The sequence below is a fragment of the Schistocerca americana genome, chromosome X (genome assembly GCF_021461395.2).
Source record: "Schistocerca americana isolate TAMUIC-IGC-003095 chromosome X, iqSchAmer2.1, whole genome shotgun sequence".
Classification (NCBI taxonomy): Eukaryota; Metazoa; Arthropoda; class Insecta; order Orthoptera; family Acrididae; genus Schistocerca; species Schistocerca americana.
The window spans coordinates 171,043,132-171,066,357 of NC_060130.1; positions in this window are offsets into that span (position 1 = coordinate 171,043,132).

Consider the following 23,226-nt stretch of genomic DNA (forward strand, 5'->3'; position numbering starts at 1 on the left):
GCGATTGATTTTAAACTAACTTACCGATGAGCTAAAGACTTGAAATTTTTGGTCTGTTTGGAATGGGGTGGAGGTGGAAAAGGTTGTTAGCACCTGGCACTGGGAGGTGTGGAGGTTTGGGGAAAGAAAAGGTTAGTAGCATCTGACATCTCAGCCAGCGTTAGTATCAGAATGCATCCCAGGTGGTATGTTAGCAGAAGGGGACAGCTGAGCAGAGAGAGGATGATGGAAAGTGGGGGGAGGAGGGACAGTAGTAGACGGTCAGAGTGATGGGGAGGAGAATATGTGTGGTATATGTGTGTCATATGCGTAAATGGGTGAAGACGTGGGTAAAAAGCTCATATACGTAATTATTTAAATAAAAATATTATTTCCTCGGAATTTTTAAAATTCGTTAAGAAATTTCACATCAATGAGACTGAAAAGCATTAAATAAATATTTAAATAAAAATAAATTTTTAATATAGCTTCTTTTTAAATTGGACTAAAAAGTATAAAATAATTTGTGGTAGGCCCATATAGATTCCTAACCCCGTACAGATAATTCTGAAGATTTTTGCTTGTCTATTTTTAGTAGATGCTACAAAAGATTTATAATGAACCACGGATGATAGAACAGCTTAATAGTTTTGAGGTGAACTATTGGTGCACCAATTATTTATTGCATGAGCCCCACGTTTTTAGTTCTAAATGTTACAAGTATTGTTATAGCTATTAAAAATTCACAAGCATGAATTTTCACGACTATCTGTATGGGATTAGGAGTCTGTACGTGGCTAGGAGAAATTATTTTATTCTTTCCAGTCCGATTTAAAAAGATATTATACTAAACATTTATTTTATTTAAATGATCATTTTTAGTGGAGCATTTTTCGCCTTCTTTCTTGTCACTCCTCATCTGCCTGCAGCATGTCTGTTTCACCTGTGCACTCACTAACTGCATCAGATCTGTTTCGACCAGCATGTATGGTCGGCCCGCAAATGGGCGCCTTTTCCTGGCCGGAATGTTTTCGACAGCCAGTCAGGCGGCAAACCAATCGGCGTGGACTAACCCTCAGGAAGACAACTGAAAAGTATCTTGCGTTGAGGGGAGTTGTAACGCCCTATCCTGACAATCCAAACACGGGTGCGACCATCATGATGCTGTAAACAGAACCTGGATTCATCCGAAAAAGTGACGTCTTGCCATTCGGGCACCAAGGTTCGTCGTTCAGTACACCATCGCAAGCGCGCCTGTCTGTGATGTAGCATCAAGGGTAACCGCAGCCATGGTCTCCGAGCTCATAGTCCATGCTTCTGCAAACGTCGTCGAACTGTTCGTGCAGATGGTTGTTGTCTTGCAAACGTCCCCATCTGTTGACTCGGGAATCGAGACGCGGCTGCACGATCCGTTACAGCCATGCGTATAAGATACCTGTCATCTCGACTGCTAGTGATACGAGGCCGTTGGGATCCAACACGGCGTTCCGTATTACCCTCCTGAACACACCGATTCCATATTCTGCTAACAGCCATTGGATCTCGACCAACGCGAGCAGCAGTGTCGCGGTACGATAAACTGCAATCTCGATAGGCTACAATCCGACCTTTAGAAAAAGTCGGAAACGTTATGGTATGCATTTCTCCTCCTTACACGAGGCACCACAATAACGTTTCACCAGGCAACGCCGGTCAACTGCTGTTTGTGTATGAGAAAGAAATGGCTCTGAGCACTATTGGACTTAACATCTATGGTCATCAGTACCCTAGAACTTAGAACTACTTAAACCTAATTAACCTAAGGACATCACAAAACTCCCAGCCATCACTAGGCAGAGAAAATCCCTGACCCCGCCGGGAATCGAACCCGGGAACCCGGGCGTGGGAAGCGAGAACGCTACCGCTCGACCTCGAGCTGCGGGCATGTGGATGAGAAATCTGTTGGAAACTTTCCTCATGTCAGCACGTTGTAGGTGTCGCCACCGGCGCCAACCTTGTGTGAATGCTCTGAAAAGCTAATCATTTGCATATCACAGCATCTTCTTCCTGTCGGTCAAATTTCGCGTCTGTAGCACGTCATCTTCGTGGTATAGCAATTTTAATGGCCAGTAGTGTAGTATAACAGCTAAAATCTCCCCAAATTTGAGACCTCTACAGCATGTAATGGTGAATGAGTGGGTTCAACACGTTATGGGATACCTGGGGAGGCGCGTGGATTCTCCTCCTCGTCGCATTGAGGGCATTACCGAGGTTAGAAATTGTGTTACATCTAATTAGCTTGATGTATTCTGGCGGTGACAAATTTTGTAACCGTTGTGTTTATTTGACTGCTACCCGCAAATATGGCGCAGGTCGCATGCTACTAAAGAGGCTCTAAACACGAAAATAGCTTATTCGAATTATTTTCGTAAGCAATGTTTAGTAGGCAAGGACGACAAAGAAGGTGGGATACACTGCCTGGTCGCCAGACACCGCTTCAGTGTCCTCGACTTAAATCCCAAATCTATACACAATGTTTCATGGAATGGCAGTGTGTGATACTTTTGTTTTAAAATTTTGTAGATGGCTGGAGCAGCCATTGCATGAAATCTTCTTGTAGAAATAGTAAACAACTAATCAGTTGCAAAGTGGAAACCCCCTTTACCACGGTTTCAACGTTTTGTAACAACGTCTTCTCCACAAGGAAATACTGACAGTCTGTTTTGGTAATTTTCAACTAAGAGTCCATATATGTAGAAACAGCCTTTGAGACCTGGGCAGGTAAAAATTTCTGCGTACATGGACATTTCGCTGAAAGTTCTCAAAACAGGTTGTCAGTGTTTCCTTCTGAAGAAGACGTTTTTACAAACGTTGAAACCATGGTAAAGGGGTTTTAATAGCCTTCCATTTTTCAGTTGATTGGCTGTTTACTATTAATACAAGATGCCAGTTTTATAATGGTCCAGATAGAAATGTTAAGTTTCGATGCCACCTTAATGCCACTCTCGAGCAGAGGATGAAGTGGAGGTACCCGTTTTCAGCCTCTTCCACCATTCAATCGATAATAAATCAACTAAACACTACGCAACGCAAGCAACTGCCACAGTCTTCCACACGACGAAGTTAGTGACTTCACGTACCACCATTGAGAACAGGAAAACTATTGTACGTCAGATTTTTCCTGTATTCAATGAAGGCCTTTCATAATTAATTCCACTGCTCATTTTAGTATAGAGAAAGGCATGTTCCTTGCTCTTGCGGCTACTCCAGGCGTGCCACGAGAAGCTGCAACCAGATCCAAGGCAGCCAAATAGCAGTCTCCAAGGGCACAGAGTAAGTCAGGTGAAAGTTTCGCACAACTGTCGCCTAACAGACGGTCAGAAGAAAACCTGTAATTACGGAGAGTAACATAACGTTCGTCGGAGCAGCCACGAGTAAAAGGAAATACACCTACAGGCTTTCAACAGTATGGGTCGGAATTCGGTGATACACTTAAAAATAGACGGTCGGCCATTGGTATGTTGCAGAATAAACTTTAATAAATGGTAATCATTTTACCAGTATGATAGCATTATAGAATGAGGGGAAGGTTTAACGCCACGTCGATGTCGTAGTTATTACAGAGGTAGTACTAATTTCGATTTGAAAGAATCGGAAAGGAAATCGATCGTGGCCTAGATTAAATAACTAAATTAAGGCTGTGTTGTCAAGTGATATAACTGGAGAACCGCTGCTGTTATATTGTATAGAAAGTTCTTAAAGTACAGCAGTAAACAGACAGCATTTGGATCTAGCTCACTTTATTCGAAAAGCGCCGTTACCGATTCCAATTTTCAAATTCGTCTTGGTTTACAGGTGAGTTGCCATGAGATGACCTCCTGGAAAATTTATGTTCAGCCTCTTTCTCCATCGAATAACAACCACGTCGTTTTTGGTGTTTTCATCGTCGACAGTAATAACGACAACTATGAGTGTGAAAGCCTTAATGACAAGATGAACGTTATTAGCTTGATAAACGCGATGGAAACAAATTCTCTAGGCCATCTCACTACAACTCATCTGTAAATCAACATACCACATGTTTTGATTGAAGAAAGGAACTCTTCCGATGAATTTATGATTTCGAAATCGGCATTAAGAGAACCACCACCAAATTGTGGCCGGCTGCTACTGTACTACGGTCCATTACAAACGCTATACTAGATTAAAGTAAGATGCATGACAATACTAAAACCATTAGAATTACAGAACTGTGCATGCTAAATTGCTGAGTCCTTTCGTAGTCAAATCACAGCCTACAAAAGTCGTAGCACTTATCTCCATACGATTTATAATCAAGTCCGCAACGCATCAACATTAATTTCTGGATCATCGTGACATACTTGGTACTTACTAATTGAATCCTAGACACGTCAAGCAGCGTTCAGGCCTGGGAAGAAATGGGACCCATTCTCCTTCCAAAAATACTTGCACATTCGTGGACATGTGTGGCTGGGAATTGTCTGCTGGAATACAGCGTGGGGGAGAGTCAGTAGCTCGGGTTCCGGTGTGGCTATTTCTGTTCAGATTAGCCTCATTGGTGAGATCGCTCGTTGTACTCAATGGCGAACGAGAAGATCACAGTGTACTTTTTTCCTGTTATGCCTTTCAGCTACACTGGCTGCCAAATTACGGTGACCTGTATGTGGACATTGCTGTAAGATGAGCGGAAATGAGACTTGTCCGAGGACGTAACATTTTGTCGATCAGCATGCCAACGGCGCGTTCACTAGACTGTCACAGCATGAGGCGCATTTGGTATCTGGGTAGTGGTATACTGATGAGTCCACCTCACAGGTGAAGGCGTCGTACCCGAAGACCGTCCCAGTCAAACAAGACAGGGCGCTACTGCACCTATGTCTACAGGACCGTTCAAAAGAATACTTCGGACACGTTTGGTGTGGACATTAGTAGGGTACAGTACTTAGATGTGGATGACGCTGTTATCAACAAAAGTTGCTCGAGTCCTTGTTGGGTGTTATACTGCAATAAACAAATTCATGTGCATCTATTTTAGTATCTAATTAACAAACAAAAGAAAGCATTAAATGAATAAATAAATAATCGCTTTGGACCTCCTTACTCTTTGGCCAGTAAGAAGCTCACCTTCGACTTCCTTCGGATATCTTCTTACGCAAGTTTTTCGCAGTTGCTATTCTAGCGAGATGTCGCCGAAAGATACCTTTCATCGCGAACATACGCCACTCTCTGTATCCTTAAACACATATTACTGGTATCCCGTTGCAGACATTTCGACAATCGCCCGAAAAAAACGGGCACTAAGATGTTGACTGAGGTTTACTGTCTGGCACTTGCGAAGGAGACAGGACGATGGTGAGTACGTGATCTGAGGGTGGGTTGGGGGGGGGGGGGGGGGGGCGTTAGAAGACGAAAAAGGAGTCGTATTATGAGCAACTAATAGACGAAATTTCCTAATACGTTTATTCCTTTTACACTACTGGCCATTAAAATTGCTACACCACGAAGATGACGTGCTACAGACGTGACATTTAACCGACAGGAAGAAGATGCTGTGATATGCAAATGATTAACTTTTCAGAGCATTCACATAAGGTTGGCGCCGGTGGCGACACCTACAGCGTACTGACGTGAGGAAGTTTCCAACCGATTTCTCATACACAAACAGCAGTTGACCGGCGTTGCCTGGTGAAACGTTGTTGTGACGACTCGTGTAAGGAGGAGAAATGCGTACCATCACCTTTCCGAAGGCTAAAATGGCTCTGAGCACTATGCGACTTAACTTCTGAGGTCATCAGTCGCCAAGAACTTAGAACTAATTAAACCTAACTAACCTAAGGACATCACACACATCCATGCCCGAGGCAGGATTCGAACCTGCGACCGTAGTGGTCACGCGGTTCCAGACTGAAGCGTCTTTAACCGCACGGCCACATCGGCCGTCCCACGTTTCCGACTTTGATAAAGGTCGGATTGTAGCCTATCGCGATTGCAGTTTATCATATCGCGACATTACTGCTCGCATTGGTCGAGATCCAACGACTGTTTGCAGAAAATGGAATCGGTGGATTCGGGAGGATAATACGGAACGCCGTGCTGGTTCCCAACGGCCTCGTATCACTAGCAGTCGAGATGACAGGCATCTTATCCGCATTGCTGTAACGGATCGTACAACCACGTCTCGATCCATGAGTCAACAGATGGGGACGTTTGCAAGACAACAAACATCTGCACGAACAGTTCGACGACGTTTGCAGCAGCATGGACTATCAGCTCGGGGACCATGGCTGCGGTTACCCTTGACGCTGCATCACAGACAGGAGCGCCTGCGATGATATACTCAACGACGAACCTGGGTGCACGAATGGCAATACGTCATTTTTTTCGGATGAATCCAGGTTATGCTTACAGCATCATGATGGTCGCACCCGTGTTTGGCGACATAGCGTTCAACGCACATTGGAAGCGTGTATTCGTCATCGCCATACTGGCGTATCATCCGGTGTGATGGTATGGGGTGCTATTGGTTACGTGTCTCGGTCACCTCTTGTTCGCATTGACGGCTCTTTGAACAGTGGACGTTACATTTCAGATGTGTTACGACCCGTGGCTCTACCCTTCATTCGATCGCTGCGAAACCCTACATTTCAGCAGGATAATGCACGACCGCATGTTGCAGATCCTGTACGGGCCTTTCTGGATAGAGAAAATGTTCGACTGCTGCCATGGCTAGCACATTCTCCAGACCTCTCACCAACTGAAAACGTCTGGGCAATGGTGGCCGAGCAACTGGCTCGTCACAATAGGCCAGTCACTACTCTTGATGAACTGTGGTATCGTGTTGAAGCTGCAGGGGCAGCTGTACCTGTACACGCCATCCAAGCTCTCTTTGACTGAATGCCCAGGCGTATCAAGGCCGTTATTACGGCCAGAGGTGGTTGTTCTGGGTACTGATTTCTCAGGATCTATGCATCCAAATTGCGTGAAAATGTAATCACATATCAGTTCTAGTATAATATATTTGTCCAATGAATACCCGTTTATCATCTGCATTTCTTCTTGGTGTAACAATTGTAATGGCCAGTAGTGTATTTTAGTATCTAATTAACAAACAAAAGAATGCAGTAAATGAATAAATAAATAATCGCTTTGGACCTTCTCACTCCTTGGCCAGCACGAGGCCCACCTTCGACTTCCTTCGGATATCTTCTTATGCAAGTTTTTCGCAGTTGCAATTCCAGCGAGATGTCGCCAAAAGATACCTTTCATCGCGAACATACATCACTCTCTGCAACCTTAAACACATATTACTGGTATACCGTTGTAAACATTTCGACAATCGCCTGAAAAAATGGGAACTAAGATAAAAGCAGGATGGTGACTGAGGTTTACCGACTGGAACCTGCGAAGGAGACAGGATGATGGTGAGTATGTGATCTGGGGGGGTCGGGGGGGGGGCGTTAGAAGGAGAGAATGGAGTCCTACTATGCGCAGCTAATAGACGAAATTTACTCACACGTTTACTCCTTTTACAGAAAAGGGAGATAGAGAGACACTGACACTGACCTTTGGCTACGTACGCATGCTACATAGAACAACGAAGTAGAGCAAGCGATAATGCCGATGAAGTCAACCATATCGTGGTCACGAGATGCTATAGTGCCTGAGCTAGTAGAGGAGAACATATCAGTCACGACTTGTGTCAGCTGTATCGATCTCAGCATTTGATCAGAACTATGATGGTAGGTTCACGGCAGCAATGTATAGCCTCTTGCCAGTAATTGAACACGAACTCCTTTGTATTTGTCCAACTTTTTCCTATAATCAGACTTTATCCTTCATCCGGCCTGGAAGCAATTGGAAACAACAAAATACAGACGCACAATTGTTAAAGGAAGAAAACGTACTAGTTTCCAGCTTGGCAAGAGAGCTTCTGTAAAGTTTGGAAGGTAGGAGGCGAGATACTGGCAGAAGTAAAGCTTTGAGGACGGGGCGTGAGTCGTGCTTGGGTAGCTCAGTTGTTTGCCCATGTTATAGGTGTTTTTTCTCTTTGGGAAAAAAAGAAAAAAAAAGATGGTAGGGCACTTGCCACAAAAAAGGTAAAACGCAAAAAAAAGAAAAAAAAATAATAAAAACAAAAAGAAAAAAGTTGGTAGAGCACTTGCCCGCAAAAAAAACAAAAAAAATGTCCGGAGCCGCGCTGAAAAAAAATAGTTGTTAGAGCACTTGCCCGCGAAAGGCAAAGGTCCCGAGTTCGAGTCTCGGTTCGGCACACAGTTTTAATCTGCCAAGAAGTTTCATATTAACGTACTAGTTGGTTTTTATTTTCTGTTAGTGAATATTAGCGCAGTTGCTAAAACGTTTCCGTTATTATGCACCGTAAATGGATTCACTGGCGCTCAAATGATTACCAAAATAAGGAAAATGACTGAACAAAGGTTACGACGTTGGACGATTTTCAACCTTCCGCACAGCTGCAAAGCTTCACTGGCTCATTTCGTAATACTGATGAATTATTTCCTTAGCGACTGTCTATCATTCATCAAGTATCTCACCCAGATTATCTCTTCTGAAATCAGAACATATAGAGCCACTGTGTTCGCGACAGGTGATATTTGAACCATGAAAGATGCTGAAACTCAGCAGCTAGTTCATCAAATCACGTCTTACTAGCAGTAAAACTTAGGATACTGCAAGTACGAACACGATGGTGTCTTTACAGTAGAAACTAGAGATCATCTATGGTGTCCTAATAAGTTTTGAGTCTTCCCGGTGGGGTCAGGGATTTTCTCTGCTTCGTGATGAGTGGGTGTTGTGTGCTGTCCTTAGTTTAGTTAGGTTTAAGTAGTTCTAAGTTCTAGGGGACTGATGACCGTAGATGTTAAGTCCCATAGTACTCAGAGTCATTTGAACCATTCTTTTTTTTTTTTTTAAGTTTTGAGTCCGCAGCTCGTGGTCTAGTGGCTAGCGTTGCTACCTCTGGAACACGGGGTCCCTGGTTCGATTACCGGGCAGATCGGGTATTTTCTCCGCCTGGGGACCGGGTGTTTGTGTTATCCTCATCATGCCATCATCATTCGGGATGTGGCGAGATTGGAACTGGAAAGATTGGGAACTTGTACGGGCGCTGATGACCACGATGTTAAGCACCCCACAAACCAACATCACCATAAGTTTTGATCGCATTACTCTGAAAGTGCAATCCACAACGTCACATAGAGCTTCCATCTGATTTTACGATAAAGCAATTTGCCGTATGGAGATTATCTAATACTGCCAATTGTTCACCAGTATCTGTCGTTCGTCCACATTCGGTGGTTTGGACACCACTTTTGTCGTGCTAACTTGTTATTGTTGGCTACAAGGGACTTGGAGAGTGCCGCTCGGTCACAGATATTCAGTCTGTGCAGCTGCTTTCGAACACTGATTGGCGAAGTGAGTAGATTAAACGGAAGTTGTGCACATGCTGAGATGGCGGGGGGGGGGGGGGGGGGGGGGATGCTAAAAATTGGTTTTTTCGTTTTTGTATCTATAATGTTTACAATAGTGGCAATGCTGTGAGGATATTGCATGGATGAAGACTTGTCAGTGCTTCTCATCAGTGTAGATTCTTGTGTTAAGGTATTTCTGATTTGGAAGATATGTACCTTGAAAAAGTGTAAAAATGAGTGGTCTTGCTTTGTGAATGGTTAAATCTACAATTTAACTTTCAAGATGACTACAACCACGATCCAGTCATGAATAAAATCAAAATGTGCCAAAATAATTTAATTTGTATTTTGTTATTTTAAATTTATTTTTAATACCATCCTTGCAGGAGGCCTGGATGCTTTTTATTTGCCCTCGTATTAAAATTAGTCAGCATAACGATCACTTAAGCTTTGCTCGAATTTTATGAGAAAATGACGACGTTTCCTTTCAGAATCTAACACAATTCATTATAGAGGATTTTGATAAACTTCAACAAACTAACTGTCGAATAATATGTAAATATGGTCTTTCAGAAAACAAGACTCATGGAGAATACGGTGGTGCTGTTCCTACTGCTACTAAAAGTATCGCTCGGGAATGGGTCAGACACGGAACAGATATGAAGAATTTAGATCAGGCAAAAATTTGCAAACGGGATGCAATTTATTACCCTTAGCTGTCACAGGCTCCTTCATCAATAAGCACATTCTTGGTAAAAATGAAATATCAAGATTTATTCTCAATATATTCGCCAGATAAAGCTATTCCAAGCGTGTGCCGTACTCTGGGTACTGCATTCATAAGAGCTCCACGACTAGCAAGATCAGTACCGGCAGCTGTCCCAGAACGGCTCGGAGAAATGTGCAGCCTACATTCTGCCAGTACGTTTATTGCTGCGTGCAGCGAAAGTGAATGTAATATCGAGCGCAGAGCACCCTGCAGCGTACGGGACTCCCGCACCGTTCTCATGCTTTACTCGATCTGCAGAATGAGTTACGGTAACTTACCGCTACATTTCCTTGACTGTGTCTTTATACGCCATATATATTGATTGCACGTGATGAGGAATCACGTACTGAGACCTGAGGAGCAGTTGCAGAATAATGTCCCTCATCCGGTAATTTCGTTGGTCCCTCAGGAAACGTAACAGATGCGCCAAGCAGGTAAACTTATTTATCATAGTTCCATTACATTCGGGCTTCATATAACACGTAACCTGCAAATATTGTTCTCCAGGCTACCGAGATGAGCAGGAGTACAACGAAACAACTTAGCAGATGAAGCACCCAATGAACATCGAGGATGACGTAAAAGAGCACTACATTCTCTTACACAAGAGACTAGTAGTCAATACAGAAACTACGTGCTTCAGTAGTTCAGAAAGCTGATGAAGTTCGCCACAGTGCACAATTTTAGGCGTGTAGTCGCAAACAAGGCAGTAGTTATGCTTAGGTCCACGAACTTTATTGTTTTATCCACCTGCACTATATTACAACAACGGCAGTTGCATTTTGTAGCCGCCAGAGTTATCAAACCATAATTCGTAGTGCGGCTGCCAATGAAAGAGATGTATCGAGGCACAACTAGAATTTATTGTCCCTTTTTCATTACAGACCTCAATTTTCTCATTTCTTTATCTTCGTGAAAGTACATACCCATTACAAACTTTCACTGGTATCAGGGATATGAGAATGGTTTTGAGTCAGAGGACTAGAAATTTCGAGATTATGATAGCTACGGGAAACAATTCGCATGATCCCTACTGCGTCAATGATTTTGGAGCGATGATGACACGTGAATCATTCACTGAAACACCATTAGAGGCTTCCTCTGGCACAAGTGTGTTAGAAATGCTCACCAGTCACTCCTTTAACAGTAAATCTAGAAAAGTATTTACCGAGCGAGGTGGTGCTTTGCAAGACTATGGACTCGAATTCGCGGGAACGGCCTTTCAATTCCTTTTCCTACTACGCAGCTTTAGGTTTCCTGCGTTTCCTCTAAATCATCGAATTCCGGGACGTTCCCCTGAAAGGGCACAGCCGATTTCGTCCTCAAAGCTTTCACAATCGGCTCTTGTGCTCCGTGTCTAATGAGCTCGTAATCTACGAATCGTTAAACCTTAATCTTCCTTTTTATCGAAGCATTCTATTCCCTGTCCAGAATTCTCTTTACATCCGTTCCTTATTGATAAATGTGCGCCGCGCGGGATTAGCCGAGCGGTGTGGGGTGCTGCAGTCATGGGCTGTGCGGCTGGTCTCGGTGGAGGTTCGAGTCCTCCCTCGGGCATGGGTGTGTGTGTTTGTCCTTAGGATAATTTAGGTTAAGTAGTGTGTAAGCTTAGGGACTGATAACCTTAGCAGGTAAGTCCCATAAGATTCCACATACATTTGAACATTTGATAAATGTGCGTAAAAGGTGTTCCCACATGCGACCCTTCATATTTTCTACATAAATGCCACTGAGGGTATTAAGACAATCATATACTCCTAAAATAATGAAAAAAGAAAGAAAGAATAAAGCTACGCACAACGAAGGAATTGTCTTTGTGGGACGGAAATCGGTAGATGAAACACACATGTACAGACAAACAAATGATTTATTTAAGAGAAAGCGCCTCACAAATCGAGCAAGTCGACAGCGGCACCCTTACAGCATCGCGGTACGTCGACGACATTCTACGCCCCGTTTTGTTGCGTTTCGTAGCTAGCCATCCTGGGTCTGCATTTCAGCAAGATAACGCCCTCCCGCACAGGGTGGGAGTTTCTACTACTTCATGCTTGTCAAACCATACCTTCGCCAACACGGTCGCCATATCTCTCCCCAATTGAGAACGTTTGGAGACTTATGGGCAGGTCCTTCCAACAAGCTCGGGATTTTGACGAACTAACCCGCCAATTGAAGATAATTTTGCACGATGCCACCAAGATCCCATTCAACAACTCTGTCAATCAATGGCAAGCAGAATAACTGCTTGCATAAGGGCAAGAAGTGGACCAACGTATTACTGACTTGCTCGATTTGTGAAGCACTTTCTCTTAATACATCATCCAATTTTTCTGAAATTGTAGTCATTTGTTTGTCTGTACATGGTCGTCACATTTTTCCAGTTCCGTTTCATAAAGATAATTCTTTCGTGGTGCGGTTTTTTTCTTTCTTTTTTTTAAAAAAAATATATTGTACCTAAAACTAGCACTCGATCACAAATTAACTTGAAATTGTCAACTACCAACCATCCAAAAGGGAGCCAACAGCAAACTGTAAGTACTGATCGACCGAATATCATGGTTAAAACTCGCGACCATTACCCGTAAGAACCTCGTTCATTGCGTTCCCAAACATGCCAATGTCCTATGGGCGCCTGGTTCTCCCTAACGGTATCATTCTCTCCAAATCCTTGAAAGACATGCTCTCCATCTTGCTTTTATCTATCTTCTTCCACTCGTATACATTACCAATTCATGAAGGTCACACAGCTCAATGGAGACTGAACGAATAGGTTGCCAGAGTGACATTACAAATTAAAACGCTTTCGCGATGAATATGACCATGACCACAAACATGAAATTTGTCGATGGTAAGTGTAGAAATGTGTAGAAAAACTGGCATTTCCAAAAATTATTGTATGAAGTGAATATGCCGCATTTACGATGAATGTCACAAATAATCTTCATAATTGTACGTAATGGGCTTCTCAAACTTCACACGGTACTGTGGCACACTACGTAAACACACTAGGGATTACAACACGGTTTAGGATCACAACGCGGCCATAGTAATGGCTCTGAGCACTATGGGACTTAACATCTATGGTCATCAGTCCCCTAGAACTACTTAAACCTAACTAACCTAAGGCCATCACACAACACCCAGCCATCACGAGGCAGAGAAAATCCCTGACCCCGCCGGGAATCGAACCCGGGAACCCGGGCGTGGGAAGCGTGAACGCTACCGCACGACCACGAGATGCGGGCACGGCCATAGTAGCACAACTTAAATTCCTCTAGGAATTCGTCGGGTCACGTACAAATGATAGTTGGTTATTAGGGCATTTACTTGCACTTCAGCGCCTTGGCGCTGCATTCGCTATATTAGGGCTTATGCAGTTCTGCTGTAGAGATGGCTTCGGTAAAAAGGATCTGTCTAATAATCCGCACGTTCTCTACACCTCGTATAAATCGAATTCTCTATACGTGGATATCCCAGAGATAAAATTTATCCCATTAAACTACCGACGTTGAGAGAATGGTAAGCCCAACGATTTGGAGAAACAGTTCCTTCAAATTCGAATTTAAATGCAGCGTACTATTTGTGATTCAGTTGAGGTCACCAGCTTCCCTTTGGAAATGATGATCATTAGTTTGAAAATTTGAAAGTCAGCTGGATGCAATGAACTGTTTTTCTTAAATTCAGATCATTGATCTACTCTCTGCGTTTGTAACGGTGTATTTTGTGTAGTCAAATGGTTCAAATGGCTCTGAGCACTATGGGACTTAACATCTTAGGTCATCAGTCCCCTAGAACGTAGAACTACTTAAACCTAACTAACGTAAGCTCATCACAAACATCCATGCCCGAGGCAGGATTCGAACCTGCGACCGTAGCAGTCACGCGGTTCCGGACTGAAGCGCCTAGAACCGCTCGTCCTCAACAGCCGGCATGTGCATATGTGTTGGCTACTTGTATGACATAGGTGATTGTGAATCATGTAATAGGGCTGTGGTTATTCTGTTAGATAGTTGGAGCAAAAACTGAAAACCACGAAATCTTCGTCCGCTTTCTAGAGTAGGGGCAAGTGGCATAGTGGAACAAATCTTCGCAAATATAAAACATGCTCCGCTTATAGTTATTGGTCGCTAAAGGACGTTTATTGTAATCAGTAGCGCCAGCACTCATACCATTGTTCAATTTCTCTCAAGTCAGCAGCATGACGATTGCTCCTGTGTGGCCAAGACTGACTTTCGCTATGTGAAACCGAGCATGGTCTTTTGTTAAAATGACGTTACCGGTGGTGCGTTCACCACTAAAAAAACAAAAGTTTCCAAGATTCTTGTCCTGACTTCCTGTCGTATTTCCAGACCTCGTAGCTAAATTATTAGCGATACTGAATGCCACGGCCGCGGCCGACTTTGTGTAATCCAGAGAGTAAAGCGAGCTAGGTAGCGCAGCGGTTAGCACACTGGACTTCCATTGGGGAGGCCGACGGTTCAAACCCGCATCCGGCCATCCTGATTTAGGTTTTCTGTGGTTTCCCTAAATCAGTTCAGGCAAATGCCTGGATGGTTCTTTTGAAAGGGCACGGCCAACTTCCTTCCCCATCCTTCCTTAATCCGATGGGACGGAAGACCGCGCTGTTTGGTCCCCTCCCGCACATCAACCAACCAACCAAATTTTCAGTCGTTTACATATATAGGAAAACATCAATTTAGGTGCTTCAAATTTGGTGTTTCTTCTGTTGCTCGCGTGCGAAGTTTCGAGCAATTCTGACAGATGACGGAGGCTTAGCGAAAGGTCAAAATGACATCTACGTATGACATTCATAACAAGCAACTTGCTGTAATTATATTTTTGGTTTCGTAAAGAGAAACCTTGGTGAAAATTTATAAATGTTATCGTAATGAGTGATAGGAGTACAGTTGGGCGATGGGTAAAGAGAGTTAAAGCGGCACGAAGTGCAAGAACTGACCTGCACGATCGACCACATTCGGTACATACTGTCTCAGCCACTGCTCCCGACGTAGTGAATTGCTAGGATGCCATTATTCTCGCAGACCGGCGCATCGCAGCTCGACAATTGATTTTACACCTTTCGGTAAGCATAGCAAGTCCGTGCGCAGTGAGTTAGGCTCCTGGATATTCAAAGGCTTGCTCAAGGCAGGTTCCACGAATGCTCACTGCAGATGACAAGATTCAAAGAAAAGCCATTTCATCTGAAGGGTTGTATCAATTTGCGGCCAGTGGAGAAACCTTTCTGTCTCGGAACGTTCATCACTTTGAACCGGAAAGAAAATGGCTCTCAGTGAAGTGGCACCACTCGAATCCACCAAAACAGAAGGAATTCGAGGCAGATCCCTCTTCTACCAAAGTCGCGATTACAATCTTTTTGTATGTTGATGGTGCCATTCTCGTGAATGTGTTACCAAAAGTAAACTAAACTCCGTCCACAGGACATGGAGGGCCCATCAGTACCGACTGACAGCCGTGTCATCCTCTGCCAATGGTGTCATTGGATGCGATATGGAGGGGCGTTTGGTCAACTCTCCTAGCCGTTGTCAGGTTTCATGACCTGGAGCTGCTACTACTCGGGCCGGCCGAGCGGTTCTAGGCCCTACAGTTTGGAACTGCGCGACCGCTACAGTCGCAGGTTCAAATCCTGCCTTGGGCATGGTTGTGTGTGATGTCATTAGGTTAGTTAGGTTTAAATAGTTCTAAGTTCTAGGGGACTGATGACCTCAGAAGCTAAGTGCCATAGTGCTCAGAGCCATTTTTTTTCTACTACTCGGTCAAGTAGCTCCTGAATTGACCTATCGATTCTGAGTACACCCCGTCCCAGCCTTCCCACGAAGCAAAAATCCCTGCCAGTATACGGAATCAAATCCGGGTCCTCCACAAGACACTCAGCCACGCTGACCGCTCAACCACGGAAGCAGACTGTTGTCCAAAGAGTCTACGGTTAATTCACCGATATATCTGAAGATGGAACAAACTTAACAACCGTTTCAGACGTATTCTGTCTGATAAGAACCCAATAAAAATATTGCTCCAACACGACAACGCACGCCCACACTCAAATCTCAGAACCTGGGAACACATCGCCAAATTCGGTTGGACATGATCGCTTCATCCACCCTACAGCCCAGATCTGCGCTCCCGGACTTCATCTTTCTGGGCCATTTGAGTATTCTCTATGTGGGACACTGAGCATGAAGAGAGCGTAATTCATACAGTGAAAGCATGGCTGTAAGCGCAGGGTAAGAGCTTTTACCAATAGGGAAGGCATGCTCTAACACAATGCTGGTGCAAGGCCACAGAACATGATGGAGACTATGCAGAAACATAGTATCGGATGGTTATAATTAAAGTGCAGCTACTCACATAGGTCCAATGTGAGTTGTAATTACAGTATGCAGGAAAACTTGGTAGATATTCTAATGCGTTAATGCAGTACCGATATATGCTGGACAAAAATTAGTTCCAATTTTCGCTACCAGATGCGACTCTGGCGCTGTCAATGTGAGAAAGACGTGTAGAAATGTTTCCATATGTGATTAGGAATGGGATGTGGGCAGAAAAAGTCAAAGAAGTGAGAAAGGCATAATTTTTATTTTATTATTAAATGCCACTTATACTATTTGTTTGATATGAGCTCCGGAGACGTCGACGAGATGCTGTACAGCGCCACATTTGCAGCTATTGGCCAAAATAGGAATTAATTTTTTTTTCCCAACGAAATCTGTTCCGCAGTAACGCATTACAATGTCTACCAAGTTTCGCTGCCATACGACAATTACAGCCCACGTGAGTAGCTGCACTTTCATTATAAAGACTCATTACATGTAAAAGAAATGTTACTGGTACTGTTACCGAATTCCAACTGTTAAAAATAAATATGGTCTGTAAAAATGTGCCACTGTCTTCCGCAGAGTGTTCTTGCTAGTGTCCTTAAACGGATGTTGGAATAAAGAGCCGAAGGCAGTGTCCGGCGGCGACCTTGCGCCGCTCAGCGTCTGCCTGCAGCCTCCAGGCTCCAGGCTCCAGCTCCAGCTCCAGCCGTCTGCTGGCTGCCGCGTGACCTCGCCGCCTCCGCGGCCAGTTCCGCGAGGCGTGGCAGCCTATGTCGGCCACCGCTGCCGCCGGCCGCTGCAGACGGCCACAAAGGAGCCTTTATGTGACTCACGTGGGAATGTATCGCCGACATTTCGCGATCTGACCAGGCTTCTAACCTCAGAACCGCGGTTTACGAGCCACTAAACATGTTTCGGGAGACATCCGCGTAGGCAGGATCCAAAGACGTGCACTCTTGCGACTCATGATTGCTCTTTGATAACTCTGACAGTACTCACTAAGTTCATGGGTCACGGGCAGCTGCTACCTTAAACCACTGTTAAAGCCGCTGTAACGGTCCCACGGCACCTACCTCAGTTCAAGGGCAGTGTATACCCTTCGTAAGAGTAACCTCTTTTGCTGACGCCATGATACTTTCGTAAAACGCACTATAGCCAACGAAATGTTTTGTTCCTACGAGAGCAAACAACCATTTCGCGGCTTTGCTTTAATGACTTTTTTTTTAGTTAAAAATTCGTTTTTGTTATCAAGGAAGTTCCCTTTGGCGACAATACACTATATCCAAAGATCAGAGTCCATTCCCGAGACACGATTCTTGAATATGTGCAAAATAACCATCTATGGCTGCCGCGAGGCCTTTATTTAACTCAAAACGTTTGCAGATGTGAGAGGCGGTGGAAGTAAGAGACTGTCAAACTTGAGGAGTATGGTGGATGTCCCTATAATTTGTAGCTATAATCTTTCACATTTACTACTACAAAATTACCTTGGTTATCAGATGCATTCTTCTTGTAAAAGATGATAATTATTTTCTTTCGAAATCCATGTCTCTTTTCGAACAGTTTCTCATTCATTTTGCGCGGAAGAGCTGAGTAGTATTCGTCAGCTATTGTTTTACCCACTTCAAGATAACCTGAAAAATTTTAAAGTCAGATAAAAATCTAAAATTTTTATACAAAGTCTGTTAATTGTTTTCACCGCAATGATACTGTACTTACCAACTGATTACTAATTTAGGTAGCTAAAAACGATCTTCAGGTCTGTAACAGTAACAAGAAACAGGAAATTTCCTTTAGGTTAAAATTACGTTTACAATCTTCAAGAGCAAACTTTATTTCAAAGTAACGAACGTTACGTAGCGGAAACATATTATTCATTATAGACTCTGCGACTATGTGGATCGTAGGCTAGAACGCCATCTTCTGAGAGTGCATCTCGAAACTATGTGAACAAATGGAAAATATCTGCCAGGTCAGTGTGATCAGTTAACAATTGATGCCACAAATATTATCCAAACAGGTGTTGGAATGCAAATGGAATTATGCTCGTTTACGAGCCAAGCTTTCAATACACTGTTGGTTACACCAACAAAGCTGTAGAGTGCAATTCTGAACCAACGAAAACCAAAAAATTTCTTTCGCTAAAAGTAAGGCGCTGGACCAACTTACAATATAAATTAATTTTAAAACAGAAGAACATGAATAATTTAAAATATAAGAAAAATACCACGCTAATTAACAAGTGAACCTTGGTACAAAGTTGACATATCTCAGTTACAAATTGTAAAACAGCGGTGATAAAAGTATAAGAAATAAAAAATATAAAAGTTGGTCAAAGCATGTTCGTTATCGTTTGAAGCCGTAAGGACACTATCAGACGGTGACGAACACGCTTTGAATAACATTTACATTTTTTGTATTGTACTTCTTTATCATTGACGTGTAACGAGGATAAAAAAATGGTTCAAATGGCTCTGAGCACTATGGGACTTAACATCTGGGGTCATCAGTCCCCTACAACTTAGAACTACTTAAACCTAACTAACCTAAGGACATCACACACATCCATGCCCGAGGCAGGATTCGAACCTGCGACCGTAGCGTCGCGCGATTCCGAACTGAAGCCCCTAGAACCACTCGGCCACACCGGCCGGCGTAACGAGGATATATCAGCTTTGTACTCAGGTACACTTCTTAATAAGTATGGTATGTTTTTCTTATATTTTAATTTTTTCTTGTTCTTCTACTTTAAAATTAATTTATGTTATAAGTTGGTCTAGTGCCCAACTTTTAACGAAATAAAATATTCCGTTTATCTTCATAGGTACAGAATTGCAGTCTATAACTTCGTTGATAGAACCAACAGGGTATTGAAAACTTGGCCAAGTTAGCGAGCATGGTATTTTTTTATGAATTATATTGCTTAAATAAAATGTGTCGTATTTATTGTTAATTGTTCCCACTGGCCTGACTGGTGTCCTCTATTTATTTACATAGTTCCGAGATAGATATACTGTCAGACGACAGCGTTCTAGCCTACATGGCACGTTCACACGAGTCTCTAGCATGAGTGGTACGTTTATGCCACTTTACGCCCATTGCTTTGAAATAATCTATGTTCTCGAAGACTGCAAAAGCAATTTTAACTTAAAGGCAATTTTCTGTTTCTTGTGACTTTTACAGATCTAAAGATGGTTGTTTAGCAACCGAATCAGTTATAAAGTAGGGTATTACTGCCATCAAAGCAATTAAAAGATTTTGCATAATATTTGTTTGAAAAGCTACAGAAATACATCACATCACTCATCTCCGTCACCTGATAATATCAAGTCTTTGCTAATCAGATAAAAATGTCCATTACCTTGCTGGAAGATAATATCGTCTTCACTGATTCTGGGAGTAAATGAAACATTGTATCCTCAAAAAAAGACGCGTTTCCGTTCAAAGTACTACCAACAAGTAAGACTCAATTGTTTTAGAGGAAGTAAACGCATATAAATTAGAATTATGGGACTGAAATACAGATTTACCTCATCAGAATACGTTTTAAATCTTATGTCAACCCGCTTGAAGTAACTGCGCTGGTAAGCGTCATCATTGTTCTGGAAATCAATGTTAAGTACTTAAAGAGGGTTCTTTTTGCTCCTTTTAATGGTATATCATTGTGCATCATTAGTAATCAGAAATAAATGTAGATAATAAGTTTCGGAAATTACCAATATCAACGCCTCGAAAAAGGAAAACTGAATCTTCATGAAGGCAATGGACTGTTTATTAACAAACATCTTCCTCTCTCACTATGGCTGCAAAAGAATCATCACATTCGTGCTAGTGACATAGGTTACACACATTCCAAACAAACGACTATTTCGTCCGACCGACTAGCGGCTTAGTCATGTGAGTATAAGACTCTGAAACACCACGTAAAATTCAGAATGACGTGGGCGCCATGCCTACTCTATACCTCCAGCCTGTGACCTTTCTTTGCGTTCTTATCACCGAAAGCTTAGTATCCTGAGCCTTAGATTAGACAATGCTGAAGCAGCCATCTAGTAACGTGCACGATTTCAGATGGACAAAGAATGACCTACATTTAATGTTTAGGACTGATAAAAATGCCTTGAGACGGCAGGAAGTCATTAATTTGAAAATGGTCATATAAACACCGAAGGTGGCTGATCACCAATATTGGGGGAAGCGTGGCGGAATCTGTCACTTTCATTCCTGCCCTCCGCCAGCATAGAAAAAAACGATTATGACAGCGTCTTCTAAAATCACTCTGATATTAAATAAACATAGGAATCTATCGGTTTCCCGGGCTTGTATAGGGCAATAGGTAACTCTAACGTGACTAGGGCACTGGCATCATAACATGAAAGTTTCATCGGTGGCACGGTGAAAGTGGCCTATTGGGGGCACATTAGTTGCCAAATTGCGAGACTGCTATCGCTTAACCTTGGCCACAAATGCATGTACCTGACAAGCCGCCCAGCAAAGAAAGCGTGACGCAATGTGATTGTTTGAGTGGATAATGGGTTAAGCCACGAGCTGAATCACTTTTGCCGTGCGGTTCTAGGCGCTGCAGTCTGGAAGCGCGAGACCGCTACGGTCACAGGTTCGAATCCTGTCTCGGGCATGAGTGTGTGTGGTGTCCTTAGGTTAGTTAGGTTTAACTATTTCTAAGTTCTAGGGGACTAATGACCTCAGAAGTTGAGTCCCATAGTGCTCAGAGCCATTTGAACCATTTTTGAATCACTTTTAAGGGGATACATGGCTTACAGATAAGCTTGCCGCGATTTGGTAAGTAGTCACAGGTCACCATTTTGTCCACTGTCCTCATACGTAAGTAACTTGACCACACATTTTGGAATATGGCCAACAAAAACAACAGATATTCAAAATTTTCTTTTAAGTTGCACATATAGTACATGTAATAGAAATGATCTCTTAAGTTCAGCAGTAGCTCCTCAGTAGTTTGATTTCAGGTCGGCCTATGCCAACTTGAAGGTTTGTTCCACACATTAGGTTGCTGTAGCAGCTCTGCTTGAAGCAAGTTACACGTCTATGCGTAACAAATTATATTTTTAACGAGAACAACAAAAGATTAAGAAAGGTTATCTTATAGATTTACTTTATATAAAGCTACAAACTTATCGTAGTGTAAAAATTAAAATATTGTTGTTGTACACCAACACTAAAGCTTAAAGTGTGAACATAGAGTCCGTTAATCGCTACGTAGTAAGTAAAAACTAACGACATTCCGTCACCTGTCCAGATCTGTGAAAACGCATTGTCCTATAAATTACAGGCAAAACTGTTTCCATCTTCGCAGATCTTCAAAGGCAACGTGCATCAAGAAAATGCCAGCAGTTTTACTGAGACATTTTCCATAGACCTAACAGAAGAAATAGTGCACCAAACTCTGAAACGAGCAGTTCTTTTAAACTAGAAGCCGAATTTTGGTATTATTTTTAAAGTACCGTATGTATATCAGCATAAACAAAGGAACAGTCATTATTTAATGTAGCTCTTAGAGGACTATTGAAACTTGGTCGTTGTTTTGAGCTGCCGGGGGGGGGGGGGGGGGAGGAGGAGGGATGGAGGGAGGGCGAGGGCACAATGTCTTCTCACGCATATCCATACACTGTAACTTCATTTTATTTATTTTTTGATCGCAATTTAATGTAAATGTCACAGCGTCATAGAATACGTCATGGCATACACATGTATTGTTGACAGAAAACAAAAACAATAATAAAACATGCAACTGTGAAACGCTAGAATAAAAAACCACGGAAAACAGCAACATACTTATTAATAAACATGTATTATAAGAATATATTTCATTTTACAAGCATTAGTGAGCAGGGAAAACGTAGGTAGCGTCCAAAGCCTATTAGATGGAAACATCCTGGCATTTGCTGGCTGGTTCATGTAATCAGACCTGTGTGCTATTTTCATAAACAGTTTTCTTTCTCAAAGTGTATTTTAGTGACTTAAAATTATAATAACGCAAGCGAGCCAAGTACCGATACGCGACTAATTCTGTCTACTATTGTACTCATTTTCGTGAATTATATTCCTGTTGCATAATTAAATGGATATTACCTATTCTTGGAATGAACAGAAGAATATTCGTAAGAGAAAAGCCTCAACCATGAGTCTTAAATCCTGTAGTTCCTCACAAACATCCTTCAGCTCCGATAGAAGCCTGTGTATGCTGATTGTACTGCACGCTTTTCTGAATAGTAAGGTCATGCTCGCAATGTAATTCGTAATGTTTCCTCTGTATTCTGTTAACGGAATGTTCTACTTCTGCAGTAAAACTATTTTCATATCGTTTCTACAGAGGCTAAATGTAACAAAATTTAATTATTCTGTATTTCCCTCTGCTCTACTAAATTACGGCAGTGTACACTAGGGATATTTCGACGATATTTATGAGTGCTTGCCAGCATGCAGTATCGCTAATCATTTAGCTAAGAGGTCTGGAAATATGGCAGGAAGTCAGGACAAGAACCTTGGAAACTTTTATTTTTGTAGTGGTGACCGCATCACCGGTACCGTCATTTTAACAAAAGACCATGCTCGATTTCACATAGCGAAAATCAGTCTTTGCCACACAGGAGAAATCATCATGCTGCTGACTTCAGAAAAGTTGAACGCTGGTATGAGTGCTGACGCTACTGATTACAATAAACGTCCTTTAGCGACCAAT